General features: G+C 34.6%; 1 pseudogene; it reads right to left on the bottom strand.

The window, feature by feature from the left end:
* Positions 1–1119: 1119 nt before the first annotated feature.
* Positions 1120–2126, bottom strand: LOC143388351 (la-related protein 1B pseudogene; annotated as a pseudogene).
* Positions 2127–10133: the final 8007 nt, after the last annotated feature.

The following is a 10133-nucleotide window of genomic DNA, read 5'->3' as shown; positions in this document are numbered from 1 at the left end:
GAAATAAAAGAGAATAAAATCATGGCATTTGCAGGTAAATGGATGGAGTTAGAGAACATAATGCTAAGTGAAATTAGCCAATCCTAAAAATCCAAATCCCAAATGTTTTCTTTGATATAAGGAAGCTGATTCATAGTGGGATAGGAAGGGGAAGCATTGGAGGAATAGAAAAATTCTAGATAGGGCAGAAAGGTGGGATGGGAAAGGAGGAGGAATGGGGTAATTAACAATGGTTGAATGTGAAGAATATTATTATCCAAAGTACATATATAAAGACAGAAATTGGTGTGAATATACTATGTGTACAACCAGAGATTTGAAAAAGGAGATCTGTACATGTAATAAGAATTGTAATGCATTCTGCTATTATATATCAATAAAAAACAAAATAAATAAAAAGCAAACAAACAATGTCACATTTATTCAACTTTTTAAAACAAGTTGCTTGCTGCATTAGAAGTACATGGCTGACAAAGAAAAATGAGATAAAAATTTGTTAAAGTGTCCATCATTAATTCTTTTTTGATGGGCAGGACTTATACTGATGTATCAAAAATACATTTTGAAGAAAAATGAAAAAAAATACCCTTGTTTATTTCTTCAATTTCTTAACCCTTAAATGTCCACATTAATAAATCTTACAGTCCATGTGAAACATCTTAACACATGAGTTATGCAATGTTCACCACAGCAAAGGGAAGACCAAGAGCCAAAGGCCTGTCAAGCTGAGAAAATTTACACAGTCCTCTTTCTCTGCTTTATTGACATGGACACAAGTACATATGCCTGGAAACAAAAGATAGAACCTTGAAATATTTCCACAGTGATAACAATTAGCTTCCCCCTCAAATAAAAGTAGCCATGCCATCTCAGTCCAGCCACACAGGAAAGGGCAGGCAGCTCCTGGAATGTCAGCAGTAGTCTCCAGCTCTGTCTTGGGTCATGGCACAGGTGGTCATCTCCACTGTCATGCAGCCAAGGGGTCAACAGTGGACACTCTCACACAGAAGGCAGTCTGTTGGCTTCTATCTCTACAGCATGCTTTGTTCCAGTATTTACAATGCATTTCATTCAGCCACTTGCTCTACTGCACATCCCCATCAGATGACATCCAGGGCATCAGTAGATCATCACCCTGAGTATCTGTGAGCAAAAGGCTTGTCCTTGCACAAATTTTGGACAATTCACCAGCTGAGAGAAGTTTGTCTGTGGCACACTGCTGGGAGGAGGGCCCAAGATTGGCCATTTTTCTGGTTCTATCTTTCTCCTCATTTTCTCACCTGCAACTTCTATTTCTGTGCTGTCCTTCAGGGCCTCTAAAATGAGGTTAAAGTTTGTTCTGAGAGTCAATCAGGGAAATAGGCAAGAAACCTTGCTCATCCATCTTTCTCTGACAAAAAAAGTCATGTTCCAAGTTTTCTCTACTGAAGTAATATTCAATTCAATGCTTAATATACTCTTAAAGAAATGCTTCTTCCTCAGGATACACATGTACACTCATACTGTCATAATAGTAATACATCATACTGGCACTAATTTCTGTTTGAAATGGCTGATCTGTCCTTTCACCATGTTGTCGGTAACCATATGAATAATCAAAGTTCACTCAAGAGTTTCCTCTGCCTCGTCTTGTTTCCATTTTGGTCCTCTACCTCATCTTCTGAAGGAACCTCAGATATTACTCTCCTCACTCCTCACACTGTATACTTTATCCTGATCAACATCTTTTTTTTTTTTTTTCCTCAGTCTTGCCTCCAACTTCCTGTGTCATTTCTCCTGTTATTATGGGAAGACTTGTTTGCTTCAGGTTGACACTGAGAGCTGTTCTGGGATCCAGATCTCTTCTGACTCTCTGATCTTACATCATCTAAGTGCAGCAATACCCATTTGTGTTAATTGGCTCTCTTTCCTTGAGTGCTTGACTGGGCCTCATCGTCCCTGACATTTTCAATGGGACCATCTAATTTTGTTTCCCAATTTTCTCAATCTCACTGTTACTCCTCTTTTCAACCTTCTTTTCTTTTTATTTTGTAATTTTGGGCTTCTTATTTCTTTGGCTGATGACACTTTGAGACTGCAAAAGGTTTTTTCAATGCTAACTCTCCCCGTGTTGGCCAGTTTGACATATCGCTAAAATCACTGGCCTCATGGAATTTGTTGAGTTTTCCTGCTTTTATAACTTTGTCTGTCGGGTCTCCAGCACCGGCTTCGGCTGCCATGTGGAGGCAGGGGACCAGTGATAGAGAGGCTTTTTGGTCCAGGCCTTCTCCTTGGGCGGCAGCGGCTTCGCCCCAGGGTCAGCCAAGGCTGGCGGCTCCCTGTCAACAAGACCCCTGGCCCATGCTAGGGGAAGCAACAGCAGCTACATGGGCATGGCCACCAGTGGCACACTGTGGCCCAGCACCTGCGCAGGCTCTCCACGTGTTCCCGCGCTTGTGGCGGCCCTCGCTGCCTCCTTTCCCTCCCTTTCTGGCCCGGGCAATTGCTCCACCAGTAGGCTCACCAAGGCCATCATAAACTCCCTCTCCACGTAGCCATGAGCAGGTCCTCCCTCCCGAGAGGGAGCGGAGGACACTGGGGGGAGAGCAGACATCCTTACCCACCCAGGTCCCCCCTGATAGAGGGCGCCCAGAGCCAGGGGACTGGGCTGCACATCTCTGTGGTGGCCAGGATGCTGAGAGTCCGCCCGTGGCTGCAACTGAGGTCAAGGGCATGCCAGATGCCCGGGCCGGGAGTCGACCAGCTGGACTCTTGGTCCTATCACCAGAGTGTACTTTTTCAATGATGAATTTTCTTCTTTTAATGTTCTTCACAATTTGGACAGGCTTAGATCTTCCCCAATTATCAAGTGTTTTTTTTTTTTTTTTTTTTTTAGCTTAACAGTTACTTTCTCAAATTGTTTTTTGTTTTCTTATATATTTTTTTGATACCCAGCAAAAAAAATCAGGTTGTTCCCTTAACACTTTCCTTGGAAATCCCTTCAGCTAAAGTTCATCACAAATTCTGCTTTGCATAAAAGAGAACAAAACTCAGACAAGTTTTGGTCACTATATAATAAGAGTTATCTTTCATCACATTCCCAATTATATATTTCTCACTTTGCCCTTAGGTCCACTCCTGCTGTGTATTAGTACTCATACTAATATTCTGTTTATGGCATATGTGTACCTTCTAAGGAACTAGAGATTTCTATGTAAGCTCTCAACAGATCAGTTTTGGAATTCATGTCTACCAACAGTCTCTTTAAAAAATCTAGACTTTTAATCGTGATTCTCCAATTTCTCCCAGCCTTCACCTTATATCCAATTCTAAAGTCACATTAATAATTTCTGGCCCTTCAGGATCTCTGTATTATTTCTTTTATAGCTGATAACATTGGAAGACATCAGTTCTTCTCCATATATTTTCTTCTGTCTGCCCCATATTTTTCTCTTCTTATCTCTTATTCTGGGTCATCTCTATCTCAAGACCTTTTACTCTGTTAAATATACAAAGATGGTGTTTTCCTTAACAGTGAAATGTATATGGATTCCAGAATTTGGACATGGAGACAATACATTGAAAGCCACCATTCCATCCACCCGAGGTAGAAGACACCTGTGTGAGAGGACATGGAGTTTGCCTAGAGGTTGTTGAGAGAGTAATCTGACTACAATGAAAATGTGTCCAGTGTTGTAAACTATTAGAAAGATTGCCCAAAGCAATCTCTCTACCATATTCATTGTATCTTGGCAAAATTGTTCATTTAGCTCCTATCAGCATCTCATGTCTTCCAGCCTGCAGCAACAGCTTTCTAACTCCTCCTCCTATTTTCCCATAATACAGGCCTCACACTCTAGTCAATTTTATACTTTTAGTACATTCCAAATTTCTTTCTTTATATAGCAAAGACCTAAATGAGACAAACCATAGATATGTCTTAGCCCTCACTGTTGGATTTGTAAAAGAAATAATTAAATAAAAATAATTTATGACATTTAAATAGTGTTTACTATGTACTAAATGAGATTAAGAACTTCTACATATTAATAATACTAAGTTGAACTTCAAAAATCATCTTCATTTCACACATGAGTAAATTAAGATAGGATGGGTTTAGTGTCTGGTGCAAGGTTGCAAACTCAGTAATGGTATGAAAGTAGTGAGGGGCAAGTTCAAGGATCAAAAAAAAAATGGAGGTCCAATGTCAGCTTTCACAAATCAGTTGTAAAAGATCAGAGAATAGATATTGAAGTATTTGTGGTTTCCTAGCATTCACATTAGAATAAAATTAACCAGTAAGTTTATGGGCTTCTTAACAATCCAGAAAGCACTCTTTTTTCAATAAGCTGCTTAGAAAATTAGCTAGAGACTAAGCCATTTTTGTATGGGATCTCCTCAAATCCCTCTTCAGTGAGCCTCTCTTACTCTTCTGGACCAAACTGAATAAAGTTGGACAAGAGGCCTGAAAAATGATCTGATCTCTCCATATGGAAGCATGTGAAGTGAAGAGCAAATTTTTCTTCCCACTCTCTTCCTGAGCTTCACTAGTCCTTTACTTCCATTGCAACTTTTCATCGCTGCCCTGAACTGAATTCCCAGGTTCTCAGATTAGATTCCTTAGAGTTTTAGTGGCATGGTATTATTTTTATTTTTAACGGAAAAGCTTGTTGATAAAAGGTGGTTCTGTTTTCAATTTTAAAATTTATATAACATGAAAATACCTGCCTTTTCATATTGTCTGATATTGTTAGTCTTATTCATTGGTTTTATTGATCATGATAATTATGCAAAAAATGAGTTTTTTTATGATTTCTTATTCACAGCTCTGAACTTCAGAAGGAAAGTACAGGAATCAATTATTTTTTGATTTAGATTATTTCTCTTACAATTTATCATGAATAAACATGCTTTTTTAGGTGGAACAACAAGTCCAATGTAATGTATTTTATATATTTAATGATTTTGCATAAGATTATAAAATATATTAATCTAGGGCCTAAGGGGGGGAAGGAAAATTCTCACATTGAGGAAAAGAGGAAAGAATATGATATAGATGAGAGAACTTTGTTGCACATAAATTTCAGAACAATTCAAACAATAAAATCTTGAACCCAGATTTTAAAGAGTTTTTTAAGACATCTATGCTAAAATGGCTGTTATTCAATACATACTTGTTGAAGGAATGGCTAGCAAATAATAATAAATTACTTTTTAAACACTCATGTCTCCCTACTTGGGATGCATTTTCCTCAACTTTCATATTTAGCCCTTAGGTCTCATCTTGAATGTCACCATATCTGGAAAACCTTCCTGGCTTCCTGTGAAGTGAAGAGCACATTTTCCTACCCTACTCTCTCCCTGAGCTTATACTAGTCCTTTACTTCTGTTTCAACTGTTCATCATTGCCCTGAACTGAATTCCCAGGTTCTCATAATAGATTCCTTAAAGTTTTAGTGGCATGGTATTATTTTTATTTTTTAGTTTTTTTATTTTTATTTTACACTCCTGTATTTAACTGGCACAGAGAAAAAGGAAGTGCTGTTTTCCTAGATCTTCCATAAGAGGGATGACCTTTGTTCCTAGCTCTACTATATAGGCACAACTCTCTGTAATTAGCTCTACACAAAACAGCATCTTTTTACCTAAGATGGTCTCATGAAATTCTAACTCTTCAGTAGATACTTTGGAACTCACATGAACATTTGACTTATATTATTAAGGTCAACATACAAATGCTATTTTTAATTTTCCACAGGTTTAGGAAATACTTTTATTTAAGATTGTAGATTTAAATGATATGAGCTGAAGTGATTTTTTTTTTTATTTTCAGCTTTATGGGATGCTTTTTATGCAAGTAATTTGCCCTTATGTTCTTGGACACACTCCTCTTTTCCACTGTTAATAGTAGCAACTGCCACCAGTTACTTCCCCTAACCTTGAGGATGTCATAAAAGTTTTTTTCAAAGCTAAAATATTTGGAAATTGAAAGTTAATAACATATGGGGAAAAGTAAAAGTTCTTATATGGGCAAAAATTTCTTTAGATGTAGGATTTGTATAAAAAAAACATGTTAATAACTGTGCAGTTTTGCAGGTAGACAAATAATTTCATTTTTCCATTTCCATAAAACTGGCTGAGTTGGAAGGAGGTGGACATCACTACCATAAGCACGTGTATAAAAAGGGCATGAGTGGTGTGAATATACTTTATGTGCAAGCAGAGAGATGACAAATTGTGCTCTACAGATGTAATATGAATTGCAATGCATTCTGCTGTCATATATAACAAATTAGAGTAACAAATTTTTTAAAAAGAAGCTGAAGGGATTTGGATATACTTTCACCATTAAGATTATTTAAAGCAAATTTTATTAGTTTTATATTTAATTGTTATTAAAATAAAAATGTTAATCAGAATAATTTTTAATTCATTAATACTGTTATTGGCACTCATAACTGATACAGACCTAGGGGCTTGAAAAATTAATGCTGAATTTAGAGCCATGATGCTTGCTTTCTTAGAGGGAGTGTTCCAGAGCACTTCAGTGGCTTCTAGGTTAACAAATTTTTTTTTGGTATATCCAGATAAGTCCTAGAGAATGCATTTACGCAAGAATACTAGCCTATTTATGAAGTTATGTTAGTATATATATCAATGTATATCTATGTATATATTCTGAAATTATTAATACAATCTTATAAAGCATTATTTAATGTAGTTTTAAAAGGTAGCCTTTTAGAGCTGGGGTTGTAGTTCAGTGGTAGAGCACTTGTCTAGCGCATGTGAGGAACCTGGTTTCCTGGTTTCAGCACCACATATAAATAAATAAATAAAAGGTATAAAAAGATAGTATTTTATAAAGAAATATAATTTATAACTGTGTTCTCTTCATCTACTTTTTTCACACAAAATAGTGCATTTGCATTTTTACTTAATTATTTTAGGCAAAACACACTTCCACTTAAATAAAAAATACTATTTATTATTTTATTTAAGCAAAACAATAAAGCCTATCCAATGTTCAAAATCAAAGTTAGATCCTTATTATGATCTAGAAGTCTGACTACACATACATTTCAAATTTCTAAGAATTACATGTGTATATTATATATGTACATGAAACCTACAATATGTAACTTATTTAAGCTCAGCTTGTCCTTATTCCATAAGGTTTTTTTTTTCTTATTTGAGAAGTAAAATAAAATAGAAAAAAGATGGTATTGTTAAGGTCATATTAATCTATAATAAGTTAGCTATTAATTTGCCAAATATTAAGTTCACCCCCCCAAACTCTTCATTTTTCATTTAATACAATCAGATAAATGAGTTTGGAAAACAGAAGCCACCTAGGAAAACATCACTCTTGAATGCACAAATGTAGCATAAAGAAAATGGATATTAGTTGGAGTTTACAGAAATCTCAGAAAAGCTTTCTAGGTATTGGCTTAGTAATAATTTGGAGAAGAATCTTTTTTGTCCTCAGCTGTCAAGAACCATAAGAGATATTTAAAATGTTTTAAATACTTTAATGTATAATAATCTATTATGCATGTAATATCGTGGAAAAAACAATTTCAGGATTGAAGGAGTTTAAAGAATCTGATGTAACTGAATTTCTGCCTGAGTCCATACAAAAACCCACATATAGACTTTGGGAACACACTACATACCTACTTTATGGTAGCAAAGAAAAAAGAAAGGCAAATTGGGAAATTGTGCTTTCACATTTTATTGACTTTCCTAATATTTGAAAATATTTCTGGTAGTAAATATAAGCTAATACACTATTTATTCAACTAAGCCAAATCACATTTGAATTTCTGTCCTGCAACTCCAAATGTCTTAAATGATATACTTTTTTTTTTTCATTCATGTCAACCACCCTGACCTAAACTGGCATCTTTGCTGAACCTGTAACTCTCTTAGTCTTTCCTTTTAACTAATTCCAAATTAGTCCTGTAATTTACTCTGCAAACCATATCCATATAAATACAAATGTCATTTTGTCTGGTCATAACTTAAAATGCTTTGAAAATTTTTTTCAAGTTTCCAAAAGTAATGTACAAAAGCCTTATAATCTCCTATAAAGTTCCCTAATAGACTCCTGTCTACATCCTCAAATTAACTTTTTATACTCTTTCACCATGTTCTTTGTTTTAATCAAAACCTTCCTTTTAATAAAAAAAAAATTGAAGGTAACTTGATTTCTCTAGTAATAGGTACTTTGTATTTAATATTCTGTCTTTTATAAATGCAATTGCTTCTGAAAGCCAGCTAATTTGCATAATGTGAAGAACACAGATATGCCATTTATAAAGATTAATATTCACACAGGTTAATTAATATACTATTAAAAAGCCATATTCAAAATATTAACAAGGTAGAGACCCTTAATTTTGTTTGGTTAAAATGTAAAAAAAAAAAAAAAGAAAGAAAGATGAAGAATTAGAGGGGAATATATGCAGGACCCAGCACAAACTCACTGACCTGTTTGAAAATAGTATTTTGAATTATATTACTCACCTATCAGAGCAGTAAATTTTTCTTGTTTCAAAGTTCAAAAATAGAATTATCTATTTCTCACTCTAATTATTTCAAGTGTGACTGAATATATTATTTACAGAAAAATATGCTAAAATTAATATAATATTGCTTTGCATTAACTTTTGATATTTATTTGTACAACCGCATGTGTACATATGAGAATTTTTCCACTTTATTTAAGAACTATTTTCATGACATTTCTGACTGCAATCGTTCATCAAATATTTCAATTCTATTCCTAAGTTGTCACCTAGGGAGGAAAATATACACTCGTTAATTTTTCTGGCAATTAAAATAAAACTTTTAAAGAAAATTTCATCGTGCAAAAAATTTGCTTCCTTAACGTTAACTACACTCTGATCTGTATTGTTATGTCTATTTGAAATTCTATCCTACTCTTCTTTTTATACCTCTACTTTCCAAATGTTTTCCTACACCTTCCAAACAGAAGTGGATCCTACCTGTGTATCTTTATTGTGATTAATTGCACTCATAGACCTTTTTGAGTTATGCTCCTTTCAGATGATTTTCTCACTGTTGATGACAGAGCAAGGCAGGTTGTCTAGCACCTGGTCAAAGTCTTTCTTTACACATAGTCTACTGGTTTATGGTTATATACATAGTTTTTAATCTGATTCTTCAAGTGCATCAAAGTTTCCCATTGAGCTTATCCTTAAATTATCTCTCTGGCATTTCCTTCTGGCTATCCCAAATTGCTGAAAGAAAGGGCTTAGACATAATTATATAATAAATCACTAGGTGCCCAGATCAAAGGAGATGGAGAAAGGCAAAGGAAATGCAAATGAAAAGATAAAATATGATTTCAAGTGTATGAAAATGAAAAGCAAAATTAAATGAACCTATGAGCAACAAAGAGCTTAATAGTTTCTTTTTGATTGTTCTGTAGAAATAGTTTATTTGAAACAACGTCTGAAAAAACAAAACTAAACCAAAACAAAGCAAAACAAGCAAACTCCCACAAGCTACACAACTAGCATTATTCTGTGCAGCTTATGAAATACAAAACTCAGGTTTAGAATTGTGTTTGTTATAGCACCTTGCACAAAGTGACACAAACAGTAAATAGCCCAATTGATGTTAGGATCAAAGTCTTAGTAGAGGGCTAGCTAATATTCATTAAATAGCACAGAAATAATTTTCACACTAATCACTTTTTATTTCATATACTCTATTTAAACTATGACACTGATGGTATTGTGGAGATAAGATCTCCTTCTTGATAGATTTGTCTTATCCATTCACATCTATCCTTCCACCTATGCATCTCACAATCAGGTAATAAAATTCACTGGTTGCTTGCAAACAGACAAATATGTGTGGACAAAAGTATAAGTTGATTCATGTGCTGAAATCTCAAAATGAGAGATTTCATTACTGGACAAATTATAGAATAATAAACTGTACTCAATTTTCACTCCAGAAAATTCTTCTAAATATGGCAGACATCAGGTAAAGTGGGTGTCTATCTATCCATCCATCCATTATCTTCTAACTAATATTTATCTATCAAACTATATATGAATATTTTCTCAATAAGTACAATTAGCATTATGAATTTCTATTTTTCAAGCTACTTCAACTAAAAA

This window comes from Callospermophilus lateralis, unplaced genomic scaffold (assembly GCF_048772815.1).
Source record: "Callospermophilus lateralis isolate mCalLat2 unplaced genomic scaffold, mCalLat2.hap1 Scaffold_1392, whole genome shotgun sequence".
NCBI lineage: Eukaryota > Metazoa > Chordata > Mammalia > Rodentia > Sciuridae > Callospermophilus > Callospermophilus lateralis.
Note: the sequence above shows the minus strand (reverse complement) of the source record. Positions and strands in the feature narration are given on the sequence as shown.